At 41.4% G+C, this 13,839-nt stretch overlaps 1 protein-coding gene and 1 pseudogene across 3 annotated transcripts in view; one reads left to right on the top strand and one right to left on the bottom strand.

Annotated features, from left to right (window-relative positions):
• The window catches only part of CPNE4 (copine 4), a 509,926-nt gene that overhangs the window by 424,101 nt on the left and 71,986 nt on the right, over positions 1-13,839 (top strand). The gene's annotated exons all lie outside the window — the stretch shown is intronic.
• LOC111763955 (U6 spliceosomal RNA) lies at positions 8,902-8,995 on the bottom strand (annotated as a pseudogene).

Genomic DNA, 13,839 nt, shown 5'->3' with positions numbered 1-13,839 from the left:
AAAAATTTAACATTATTTCTTGCTCCAAGAAACTCTCCCCTTAAATCATGTCCTTGTAATACAGCATCATCATTATTTTTAAATCAACCAAACCATTACAGTAGTTTTTGTGTTCTGAAAACAAGCACATGATAGTTGGCTGCTCTCCCAGAAACACTGCTACTATGAGTATTATGAATATCATCTCCAACACTTTATGAAACCAGACAAGTCCACCGCATCTGCTGTGCCCTGGGTGGAACTCTCCTGGCTTACTCATACCCAGGAGAGCACAGCAGAGCAGCCACTCACTGCTTTTGCCCCCGTTAAAGGAGGATCTCATGCAAGATGGAGTTCTGAGGTCCTTGGAATTTTAGACAGGAAATTTGGATCAGAGATTGAAGACAATCATGATTTTTCTTCTATTGCAATCGCAGTCAAGTCCTATCAATTCTACCTACTCCATCTTTCTCCATGTCCTTCTTTTCCACTTCAGCCTAATGCCACTTGTCAAGGCAGTGTGATACATTGTGAAACTTCCAAAAATAACCTGATTCTAAGAACCAGCTGGGGTTGCTTATTAAGCATGCTGATTCCCAGGCAACTTAGAAAATCTGATTCTGAGTCTGATTCTCGGAATATGCCTTGGAATCTGCATGTATTATAAACACCCCCAGGTGTCAAGAAAGAGTGGGCAAGACTGACAGGATGGTACAACCTGATTTGGAAATCAAGCCTACCTTTGAACATTTTTCAAAGTGTGTGAACTCGAAAAAATTGCTTAGCTTCTCTGAACCTGTGCAATGAGCTCTTCATAGGTTGTTTGGGGGATTAAATGGGATTATGTGTGTACACAGAGCCTGGAGCTCGACAATTGTAAATTCTTTTCTCTCCCTGCCCTCCACACCTCTCCCCACAGTACCTTCTGTAGTATGGTTTTCACAGCTGGGGAATGTTGACTGACTGCAAATGTCGTAGAAAGATGACAAGCAACACTCAATTAACCTCTCTGCCAGCACCATCCCAACCCACCCAGTGTCCAAGCCCATCGAGCTAACTGCAATTACATGGGTTTTCAGAGCTCTCCCTGCCACACGGCTTCCTCTCGTTCACAAGGAAATGTCCACAAAGGCGTCCCTTTCTTCAGCGTGCCAAGCATTTCTTTTTGGCAGTTTGGGGCTTGATATGAAATGGAAAGCAATTCTATTTCTTAGTGGCTCCAAAGAATCATGGGTGTATATTATGGCATGCTCCATTTTATTCTCTTCTTTCTTTACCAATTATCCTTACCTTTCTCTTTATGGTTATGGAAGCAGGTTCAGAGTGATGATCAAAGTTTCTACCAGGATTTTCTGGAGAAAATTCTTGCTCAATACAGCAAAATCCTTTTCTCTATATACCCCCCGGTTCCTGGCACTGCATCAGCAATTCCAAAGTGTGATCCCCAAAGCAGCAGCAGCATCTGGGCTATTGTTAAAAATGCTGATTCTTGGGCCCCACTGCAGACATACAGAATCAGAAGTTCTGAGAATGAGGCCCATAATTCTGTGTTTCAAAAACACTAGGTAATTCAGGTGCACTCTAATTTGGGATTCACTGCATTATAGCTTCAGCCATGTCCTGAAAGCAATCACACAATATAGACAGGTTTTACCAGCTTAGAATGCTGCTGACCTGTCTAAATAATGCTTCAGAATCTTTTACTCCCTTCCAACTTATCTCATTTTAATTCTCTTTTTTCCTGATTTCCCCCTTCCCCACCAAAGAACCTCAAGTCTCTATCTCACTCCCTGTATCTCTTCTTTCTGAACTTTAAAGAATAATAAACTCAGTAACCTGGAAGTGACCTGGGAGATTATGTAAGCCAAGAATGGCAGTGGTGTAATCTCAGAGACGTCTGAGCCATTGATAGTGGGCTACCTGAACTGTCACATTGAGCAGTCTTCTGAGGTCATGTCCGTGTTCAGTGAAGGACCATTGATGTGTACTACTGAGGTTGTAGAGAGAAAGGGGCAGCATAGTGCCCTGAAAAAACCCTATCCCCTAGGCCACCCATGGCCTCATTCTACAGTTGAGGATTTAGAGACTCAGACAAGAGATAACTTACCTAAGATCATATGGCTAGAGAGTGGTGGAACTACATCTTAATATTAGAAATCATGTCCAGCACTATTCCTTAATTCCCATCTTCTTTTTTCTCACTCCCCCTTCTTCTCTTCTGCATTTCTCCTTCCCTTTCCTCCCTATCCCATTTTCACCCTTGTGAACTTATTGCCAGCTATCAACACATTAACCTCAGCCAACAGTGGGGGTTTTGGGGGGTGCACCTTAATATCCTATCTAAATGTAAGACTAATCTCTGCATTCAATAATCACAATGAGATGAAAGGTAAGCTTGTCCTTCCAAATCACTATCGCTCCCTCTAAAATAACTTCCCTAATTCTGACCTGGGAGCGTCTGTGTTTCCACAGCATCCTGTCCTCATCTTTGCATAGCAAGTACTTAACACCATAATCGATGGTGCATTTGCCTGGCTTTCCTCTTTCCCACTCCTCTGCCCAGCATCTCACGTTCCCCACACACTAAAGTAAAGCAGTACCATGCCCTGTTACCTTTGTATCTCTAGTTTTAACACAGTATCTGGCACATAGTAATTGCTGGGAGGATGGTGAATGAATCAATGAATGACTTGAGTAGTGGTGAGTTAATGTTTGCATCAAACAGAAACCTCAGAAGAAAGTTGTTACAGTGATCTTCAGGTGAAAGTTCAGCCTGAAAGCCTTTTACTCCGTGGAGGCAATGGTTTGCTGGGAATCTGAGAAAGTTATTCCCATTCAATGGAGGTTCTGACATCATTTGAGGAGATTTTATAAGTTCAAAGTGTCACGCCAGAGAACTAAAGGTACAAGAAGACATTAGCCTTAAGGAAGTGTCTTTGCTAGAGTCCAGTGGGGATAAAGTTGACGGTTATGATAAATACAAGCATTTCTATTGCAATGTATAGTTTAAAAATTGTTTTCAAATATGTTGTCTGTTGAAAAAACATGTTGATTAGAAATAATAGGATCTGCCTCCCTAACAAAGGTGGCCCAGCCTCTCTAAGACTTAGGCTGGTTTTTTTCCTTTTTTTTTTTTAACAAATCAATTTTATTGATACATATTAATAAAGCATAAATCCATCCAAAGTGTACAATCAATGGTATTTGGTATAATCACACAGTTGTGCATTCATCACTTTAATCATTTTTAGCATTTTCATTCTTCCAATAATAAGTAAAAAACAGAAAGAAAAAAAACCTCCTCACCTCTCAATCTCTATGCATCTCCTACCATAGATAACTGCTATTCTATTTCTATCTCTCTAGTTACTTGCATTTATCTTTTGTAAAACCAGTCTTTTATATGCAATATTACCCGTATTCATTTTTCACATGAGGTTTCACTGTTATACAGTCCCTTGATACATTTTTCAGCTTTCCTTCTAGTAATATACATATCCTTAGATTTTCCCTTTCAACCAGTCACACCCATATACTAGCTCTGTTAGTTAGAAACACCATGAAATGCTCACAACATTTCCATTCATTTCTAAATATTTCCAAACAACTTTTCTAACAATTCTGGACAGATTAATCCTCAGATTTCCATTCTCTACCCTCCATCTATTTTCTGGTGACCTATATTCTAATTATGAACTCCATGAGTTTACACAATATATTTAGTTCATAAAAGCACAATCATAAACAGTATTTGTCTTTTTTTGTCTGGCTTGTTTCACTCAACATAATGTCTTCCAGATGCATTCATGTTGTCATATGCTTCATAACTGCATTTCTTCTGACCACTGCATAATATTCCATCATGTGTATACACCACAGTTTGTTTATCCATTCATCGGTGGATGATGGACATCTGAATTCTTTCCAACTTTTGGCAATTGTGAATAACACCACTATGAACATTGTACCCAGATGTCTGTTCATGTCTCTGCTCTCAGTTTTTCTGGGTATATACCTAGTAGTGCCAGGATAGCAAACTAAAATTCAACTTCCTTAGGAACTGCCTAACAGTCCTCCACAGTGGCTGTGCCATTCAGCATTCCCACCAACAGTGAATAACTATTCCTCTCTCTCCACATCCTCTCCAACACCTGTTGTTCTCTGTCTTTGTAACAGTGGCCATTCTAATAGGTATGAAATGGTATCTCGTTTTGGCTTTGATCTACATTTCCCTAATCCCTAGTGATGTTGAACAGTTTTTCTTATGGTTTTTTTTTTTGTACAAATACATGATATTTATAAATATTTAGAAATTTCTTAAAGTAGCATTTCATTATAGACTATTTTTTCTATGACATTCTTTATAGGTTTTTTTATGCTAACATATGAGTAACAAAGTCATTTTTGTTTTTGTTTTTGTTTTTGTTTCGTTTTGTCTTTATTTTTTTTAATGTTACATTAAAAAAATACGAGGTCCCCATATACCACCCACCCCCCTCACCCCACTCCTCCCATAACAACAACCTCCTCCTTCATCATGGGACATTCATTGCACTTGGTGAATACATCTCTGAGCACTGCTGCAACACATGGTCAATGGTCCATGTTATAGTTTACACTCTCCCCCAGTCCACCCAGTAGGCCATGGGAGGACATACAGTGTCCAGTAACTGTGTCTGTAGTACCACCCAGGACAACTCCAAGTCCTGAAAATGCCCCCACATCACATCTCTTCTTCCCATTCCCACCCTCAGCAGCTACCATGGCCACTTTCTCCACATTAATGCTACATTTTCTTTGATTACTAATCACAGTAGTTCATGAATAGAATATCAGTAAGTCCACTCTAATCCATATTCTATTCCTCCATCCTGTGGACCCTGGAATGGCTATGTCCATCCACATGTATATCGAGAGGGGGCCTAGATTCCACATGGATGCTGGATGCACTCCTCCTGCTTTCAGTTGTAGGCACTCTTGGCTCCCTGGTGTGATGGTTGACCTTCACCTCCATGTTAGCTGGCTGGGGTAAGTCCAATAAACCAGAGGGTAGGAGTTGCAAGTCTGTTGAGGCTCAGGGCCTGACTATCACGTGGACAGTCCAGAGATTCAGGCCCCCTGAATCTCTTATGTTTTTTTGTGTGTGTTGTTGTTGCTGGTTTTTTTTGTCATTTGTATTTCTTCTTTGGACAAATGTCTATTCAAGTCTTTTACTCATTTTTTTTAACCTTTTTAAAAATCTAATTTATTTAACTGTAACTTCCTCTAATAACTTTTTTGTGTCTTAATTTTTTATTATTGTCTTTTTTTTAAAGATAAATAGATCACACAAAACATAACATCAAAAAATGTAAGAGGTTCCCACATACCCCAATGCCCGCCCCCTGCTCCTCCCACATCAACGTCCCCTTTCATCAGTGAGGCACATTCATTGCATTTGGTGAATACACCCTGGAGCACTGCCACACTGCATGGACCATAGTTTACATTGTAATTCACACTCTCCCCCAGTCCATCCAGTGGGATATGGCAGGATATACAATGTCCTGCATCTGTCCCAGCAATATCATTCAGGACAACTTCAAGTCCCGAAAATGCCCTATATCACACCTCTTCCTCCCTCTCCTTGCCCTCAACAACTCCTATAGCCACCATCTTCACATTAATGATACAATTTGTTCCATTGCTAATCACAACAGTTCTATAGCAAGTCCATTCCAATTCATATTATATTCCTCCATCCTGTGGGCCCTGGGATGTTGATGTCCACTCCACCTCTAACTCAAGAGGGTGCTTAGATCCCACATGGCTGATGGATGCAATTCTCCTGCTTGCAGTTGTAGACACTCTCGGTTCCCTTGTGTGGTGGTTGACCATTCTCACTTCCCCATCAGCTGACCTGGGTAAGTCCAATGAACCAGAGAGTAGCTGTTGCAACCCTGCTGAGGCTCAGGGCCCAGCTGGCACATGGACAGTCCTGGGATTCAAGTCTCCTGGGCATACACAACCCCAGCATCAATCACAGGTTCAGTAAAAGTGACAGAAGAGGCATGCATAGAGAGGTCATATTTGAGTCCATCTCCATCATAATCAGGAGCACAAATTCCAAAGTAGGGCCCACTAGCAAGGCAATGAACTCCAGAGCCATCTGTCATGACCATAGAACCTGTGTGTCTCCATAGCTCTCAGGAGCACCAATACCTGGGGTTTTATCTACTTTGGCTGTCTCTGGGATCCTGCTGAGATGTGCATAAGTGTGACCCCTCTGATGACCTCCCAACTCATTTTGAAGTCTCTTAGTCATATAAACTCATTTGTCTTTACCATTTCCCCCTTTTATTCAAGGTCTTTTTCTAGTTGCATCACCAGCTGGTGATGGAAGTAATCCCTTGGCACCAGGGAGGTTCATCCCCAGGAATCATGTCCCATGCTGGGGGGAAGGTAATGCATTTACATGCTGAGTTTAGCTTAGAGAGTGACCACATTTGAGCAAATTGGAGGTAACTCTTAGGCACCCTGCAGCTCTAGGCCTAGTTGAAATTTCAAGCACACAGGCTCATAAGCATAGTCATCAGTATCAAGGGTCCATCATTGGGCCATCCTTCTTCACTGATCTTTGTCCTTGCACTTGGGGGGTTGTTGCTGTTCCACTGGGGAATGCAACAGAGCTCCCCAGGATGGGAACTCAAGACTACCTTAATTGTCATGTGTAACTCTTTTGACTATGACAATACCCAATGAATATTGACCATAACTATATACTCTATATGCATGCCCTGGAGAACTCTCTCCCACCCATGCATCACCCATCAATGACACTCCACACTAGTGCTCCTCCCTTATCATAGTTGAACCCCTCTGTTATCCAAAACTTCTTCAAAAATTAAGCCTAATATATTGCCAGATTCAATTAGTAGGAAAATGAAATAGTAATGAGAGGTTTAAAGATTTGAAATAGAATGCATAATAATTTAGACAAACTAAAACAAAATAAAAAATAAATTGGGATATTAAAAAATGAAAAATGTCATAAAACTTTGTTTATGACATTTTGCCTTTCATCATAGTAGTACGTATTGCCCTGCATGTACAGTAGAAAGGCAATCTCCTCCATTCCTTCCTCAGTGTCTACATCTTTTTTTTAAATTTTGTCTTCTAAAAAATTTTAGATTGTAGTAAAGTCACATGTACAATATAGGGGACTCCTATATACCCAACGTCAAACCCTTTTTCCACTTCCCCAGCAATGATCTTTTTATATGTGGATGTTATATTTACTATAGCTGATGTACAGATATTAAAACATAGCTACCAACCATGGTTCCATTATGGTTTATATTTTAGACTGTACAGTTTTCTAAATTTTAGGTTACATTATAGTTTACATTTTAAACTATATACTTTTATAAATTTTTGGTGAAATTTAGCATGGTTTATATCCATTGTTGCACAATCTAGTGGAGCACTTCCATTGCCCCCCAGTTACCCCCACCTCCATCTCTTCTATCCCTCTCTTCCCTTCCCTTCAGGGCCCACAGCGATGACCAAGCATCACTCTTTTGCTCAGTTTTTTAATTGGGTACTTTGTCTTTTTATTGTTGAGTTGTCGTGTCTCGTTGTATATCATGGATATTAAACCTTCGTCAGATACTTGATTTCCAAATATTTTCTCCCATTGACTTAGGTGTCTTTCCATCCTTTTGAAAAAGTCTTTTGAATTTTGAAGAGGTCCCATTTATCTATTTTTTTCTTTTGTTGCTTCTGCTTTGGGTATAAGGTTTAAGAAACTACCAGCTACCACAAGATCATGAAGATGTTTTCCTACATTTTCTTCTGGGAGTTTTATGGTTTTTGCCTTTATAGTTAGGTCCTTGGTCCATTTTGAGGTAATTTTTGTATAAAGTATGAGACAGGGGTCTTCCTGCTTTCTTTTTGGACATGGCTATCCAGTTCTCCCAGCAAAATTTGTTGAATAGGCTGTTCTGGCCCACCTGGGAAGGCTTGATAGCCTTGTCAAAAATCATTTGACCATAGATGTGAGGATCTATTTCTGCGTTCTTGATTTGGTTCTATTGGTCAATCTGTCTGTCCTTATGCCAGCACATGCTGTTACCACTGTAGCTAAGTAATGTGCTTTAAGTCCAGAAGTCAGAGTTCTCCAACTTCATTCCAGTTCATGAACACAGAATATCCTTCCATTTATGTAAGCCTTATTCTGTTTCTTTTAGCAATGTTTGTAGTTTTCTGAATACAGGTCCTTTATGTCCTTGGTTAAGCTTATTCCTAAGTATTTTATTATTTTAGGACTTAAACTCTTAATCTGTGAAATGAAATGATGCCTCTGCTCACCTCAAAGAGTAATTAGGAAGATCAAATGAGATCATAGGTAACAGCACTGGAGCTTTTATAAAGGGCACCACAGAATGAATAGGTCAGGAAGATAAAATTTTTATTGCTCCTAAGCTGAAAACAGGTAGAGCGAGGCCTGAAAAAGCAATATTTTCAAGAATAAATTATATGATATTGGCTAAGTAAATTTCCCTCCTACCACTCAGTCTCCTTCTCCATAAAAAGAGAACGTCAGAGTGGAATGATCTTCAAATTGCCTTAGATCTAAGATGCTAACGTTTTCGTGGGCGACTTGGGACAGAGCACGGTAAGTTCCATTTAGTGAACCAAGGGTCACTGCCTTGACTGGGAGAGTCGTGACAGCACTGCTCAGGCTCCACGTCGTTCCACCACAAACGTGCAGGATGAGGAGCTGAAGCATTTTATTCTCTGACTCGTATCACAGTGGAGCTTGTTGGCAGCATGTCCCTAGACTGTTTCATTCCTGGTGGACCTGGAGAAAACATGATTCATTCAGTCAAAGCCCTGCAGGAAATGGCAGAACTAATTATTTTTATTTTTGTTTCTTTTTTCAAAGGAATGCTTCACGAATTTGCATGTCACCCTTGTGCAGAGGCCATGCTAATCTCTGTATCGCTCCTAGTGTATGTGCTGCTGAAGCGAGCACGTGGCAGAGCTAATTATTAATAGATGCAGCTCAACAAAGGCTGTTTGCCTTCCTTTGCACTGAGAGCTGATCTCCCCGACTCTCACTCTTCCCTTCTCTCTATCTTGTCTGTTCCGTAATTCCTTGCATTTTTATGTGTCTTTAGTTCTGATGAATTTAAAACTGTGCAGATTTTACCTTAATGATCCTTCCATTGGAAAGAGTCAAGAGTAGGAAGAGAAAAATATTATCCCAATTCTGCAGCTAGAAAACCTGAGCCTGAGACCTAAAGGGAAGGTCTGGGAATAAAGATACTGAGCATCAGCTATGTGTCAAATCTACGACTGGGAGCTTTATGGTGGTTAGGCTCTTCTTATTAAAAGGAATTTGGGTTACTTCTCATTTGGGAGAGTTATGTGAGGATTCCTCTGAAGAAAGAGAAGATAAGGAATTTTGCCATACTCCCAGGATTCCCAAAACAGCTGAACAGCCAGGTCTCACAGACCTTATTAAATAGTTCAGTACTCAAAATTCAGAGCAGTTCTAGCAACTGGGTCATCAAGGCCACCTCCTAAGCAGCAAGGGCTTGCAAATGTTAATTCTCATGAGCCACCGTTATGGTGGAGCAAAGGTGTGAGGCATCTTATGGCAACTTACCTGGAGAGACCCCTCCAGAGGGGGCTGTGGAAGGAGAAGACACCGTGAAGTCCAGCAGTGGATTCAAAGTCGGTGCCATCATAGAGGGAAATACCTACCTGAACCAAACCTCCTTTCCTGTAAGAAACTAGGACATATAAAAGAAATTCCAGCTTAAGAAATACATAAACAAAGGTTTTAGGAACTCCTTTTATGCACTATTTCATTATTTCAAAAATTTACTCTATGTTATTCTCCTATTCTTTGATTAAGGGTCCTTTAATTAGGGAGATTCCTAAATGTGTTGAAATACAATTTGATTTATCAAAATTTAGTGGTCACAGATCTTCTAAGGTTCATTTGTTGAACAGAGTGAAATACAACATTCAAGGCTGTGTTTGATTCGACTAGTGGTATTTCCATCGTGTTTTCTGTGCTTATCTATTACAGAACTGAATGCTTTAGACATATTCTTGTTGGCCTGGGCATTTTGATGAGTTGGAAACCCAAGCTCTATTTATAACATTGTTGCTCTGAAGGAAATAATGTTCTGAGTTCCAAACTATAAGAACTTCTTGAGTGTAATGATTTATAAATTGGAAATTAATGCAATTTTTATTCCAGAAACTTTCTTATATCGCTTGACACCAGCATCTTTGAAGCACCAGCCTCTGGCAAACGTTTTTAAAAGCTCTGCTCATTACAGACTTTGTAGGATATTTGATTCTCTCTGTCTTGGGAAATGGTGTGTATATGAAAGAAATAAATGGTACATTTGTCTAAGACAGTGGCTCTCAAAGTATGAGCCAGGGACCAGCACATCAGCATCTCCTGGAAATGTGTTAGCAGTGTAAATCCTTAGACCCTACCCCAAAACTGCTGAATCAGAAGTTTGGGGGATGGGTCCCAGAAATCTGTGTCTTAACAAGACCTCCAGGTGATTCTTGTGCATATGGAAGTTTAAGAACCAATGAGCTAAGGTACTTCTGTGAGCTTCAGAAGACCCGTGGGAGAATAGTGTAGCATCTCCATAACGTGATTGGGGCAAGAGCCTGTTTCCTGTGTCTATGACATCTGAGTGGGAGTAAAGGAAGTCCCTGCATGGGGTCAAAGGCAGTTGGGGCTGAGGGCGAATGCCCTGGGTGGCCCGGTTCTCTGCCGCTCTTCCCTGACTGCCCGTTTCACGGCTGTGCTCCACCAGCCTGCCCACGCTCTCCTTCTCTGCTCCTTCAGTTTCCTGGAGAATTTTCTCCTACCTCCTCTCAGTCAGTCCAGCCTCCACTTCTGCTTCAAAACGATCTGCTTTAAAAATGACTTCTTTCAGGAAGCCCTCCGTATTCCTCTCAATTGCCTTCATCAAGCATTTATTGAACACCTACTTTTTTCCTGGCCCCAGTCGTAAGGTTGGACAAGACTCATTCCCTGTCCTCATGTCCAGTGAGGATGCATGGCAGACACTTTCGCTCTTTGCTTTCACTCACTCTTCTCTGCAGTTCCTAATAAACTCTCCCACCCTTCACCTGGTTTTAGGTTACTGCAAACATGTTTATCTTTCCTATTAAACGATAATTTCCTTCAGGGCAGTAACCGTGTTTCAAGCTCCCTTTCTGTGGCACATCTCCTAGCCTGCCAAGCACGTTTGAATTAATGAATGAAATAAGGATTGAATAAATGGCCTAAGCGTGTACAGAATGGCTCTATAACCTTCACAGTAAGCTTCTCTGTCTTTTCTTCCTCTGCCAGTTGATCTACCTTGTATCCATAGACCTGGGGCATTGAACCAATAAAATCCCCAAAGCAGCTCATTTGAATAAACAGGGGTCTGTGTTTCTCAACCTGCTGGGCTGGGGGAGAAATCCAAACAGGTGGCAAACCAGCCAGCAAGTCAAATACCAATCCACAAAACTCTAAGCTATTTTTGAAATCTTAAATATCATGCCTTATGGCCCCATTGCTTTTGGACAGAATGATGTTTGGGCTTTGAAGAAAAAAATTGTAGAAGCCTGACTCAGGGCCAAAAGGGGCAATTGGATGCCACTTAATTAGTGGAATTACAAACAGCCTGCCAAATGAATGATTTATACACGGCCAGAGAGAAGCAGAGGAGAGTGATGGTCTTTTTAGCAGCGATTATGTGTCCAGATCTTTTAACCGAACTAGATGGCATGCCAACCTGAATTTCCAGGAGCAGCTGCCTAAAGGTTGCTTACAAACTCTCTTTCCATGCACAAGTCAAAACAATACTTAGGTTTACAGACACATACCTCCAGACAAGGTAACAGTTTGAAAGAATGAATAATAAGATTTTGTAAGGCCCATGTTTGCCCATTTGCTCACCTCTTTGTAGTTCAAAGCTCCAGGAGGCATCTTAGAAGTGAAGCTTCTCAGTAAGGACAGAGGAGAAGAAGGAAAGGTTCCCATAGCTCTATTAGAATCTCACACTTGGGAATTCATCACCATCACCATTATATCCACGGGATGGTGGGGTCTCAAGTAATCAAGAGTCCTTGGTATTTACCGCATGACCATGTGATTTTAGTGGCATATTAAATAGAAGGATTTAAATAAAATAGCACTGAGGATCACCCACGTTGGCAGTAGAAGGAAAGCAGGAGTATTTACCAACTTCCAGGCCCAGATAGACTCTCGTCTCAGGAACCCAGCTTCACCTTTATCTCTGAGACAGCGATGGACAGTGTTCTCTGAGTACTCGTAGCCCAGCTGCAATAAGAGCAGAACATTCCAACCCAAAGGGGAGGATAAGACCAGGGAGTAGTGTCTCTACTGATCTTCCTTGCGATGCGTGGCTTGCTCTCCAGTGCCTCAGCCCTGCCCTGAGAAGGCAGTGACTTCCAGCGAGGGCTTCCCCTCCGAGGCCCCTGCTACCATCAGCTTGTGCCAGCTGCACATCTATCCAGACTCACCAGAGTTTAAACCAATGGGAGGAAATGGGCTTTAAATCACATTCCAACTCAGGTCAATAGACCATGGCTGACCAGGAGGCTGGACTGAGGGGGCATCTGAGGTTTTACCCAGGCTCCGTGAGGAAGGTGAAAGGGTTGGTAAATGGTGCCAGCATTGGGTGAAGATAAAGGGATGGACAGAGAGTGGTGGGAGGATGAGTGGTAACACCTGTGCCAGACATTTGCCTTCCTCGTCGAGATTTAAGAGTCCTCTTTTCACCACGCTAAGGACCTGACTCACTTACGGTAACTAATATTTGGAATAATGCCCCACTACAGGGGCCCAATTTCCACTGGTCACAATATTAGAGTATTGCCCAACAGCCTTGATATTCACACAGAAGAAACTCAAGTTAGTAGTGGAGTCATGTATTGGCATCAGCCATTCTCCTCTCTGGAGTAAATCACAACAATTGTCTCCATCTTCCTTTTGGTCAGTTTTTGAAGTTGTAAGTAGTTGCCACAGGCAGAGCTGCTGACCCTTCTGGGTCACTATGAACTTCACAAAACAATTCAAATTTGGGAGGAAAGCTCTAATTTGGTCATCTACTCTTGCTCTGTCTCATTTCCTCGCCAGCGCAAAGAGGAGCTTGAGCTACAAAACGGCCTTAGCAAGGAGAAACTATTGTAAAAGAGTGTAAATTGGTAGTTTTAAAGTCAAATGGTGGAATGATTACTAAGTTAAAAACAGGGACTGGTGGGCAAAGGAGAAAAATCATGAGTGGGGGATACCTAAAAAGAAAAAAACATTCCAGAGAAAGGGGAACTGAGAGACTCTCCGTCTTGGTTACCTTCACAAAGGTCAGAGGTGAAAGGTCAAGCTAGACACACAATTAGATATCAAGTTGCAGGGACCAGCTTTAGGGCAGATCTCAGACAAAAGCCAGCAGAGCAGCCAGAGTGGACATCTAGACAGGAAACATCAAACATCTACCTTCACAGCCCACACGTAGCCCATTGACAAGTATTTATTTTGTCAATCAGTCATGGCATTAATCACATGTTATTCCTGGGCCCTAAAATAAATAATGGTACAGCAACAGCGCTAGGTTTAATGGTCCTTAACATTCCGCTGTTAAACCGATGACACGGCCACATCAGTATTGATGAACATGGACCTTCTCCATTAGGGATAATTCATATTACAAGGCATAATGGGCTACCCACTCCCATTTTTGCCAAGGCATTATTCACACTGATACAGGCAACTAATCCATCAGTAAATGAGGAAAAAATGTATTTTGTTTTGTGGTGAGAAAAAAAAAA

Source organism: Dasypus novemcinctus, chromosome 31 (genome assembly GCF_030445035.2).
Source record: "Dasypus novemcinctus isolate mDasNov1 chromosome 31, mDasNov1.1.hap2, whole genome shotgun sequence".
NCBI classification, from domain to species: domain Eukaryota; kingdom Metazoa; phylum Chordata; class Mammalia; order Cingulata; family Dasypodidae; genus Dasypus; species Dasypus novemcinctus.
Note: the sequence above shows the minus strand (reverse complement) of the source record. Positions and strands in the feature narration are given on the sequence as shown.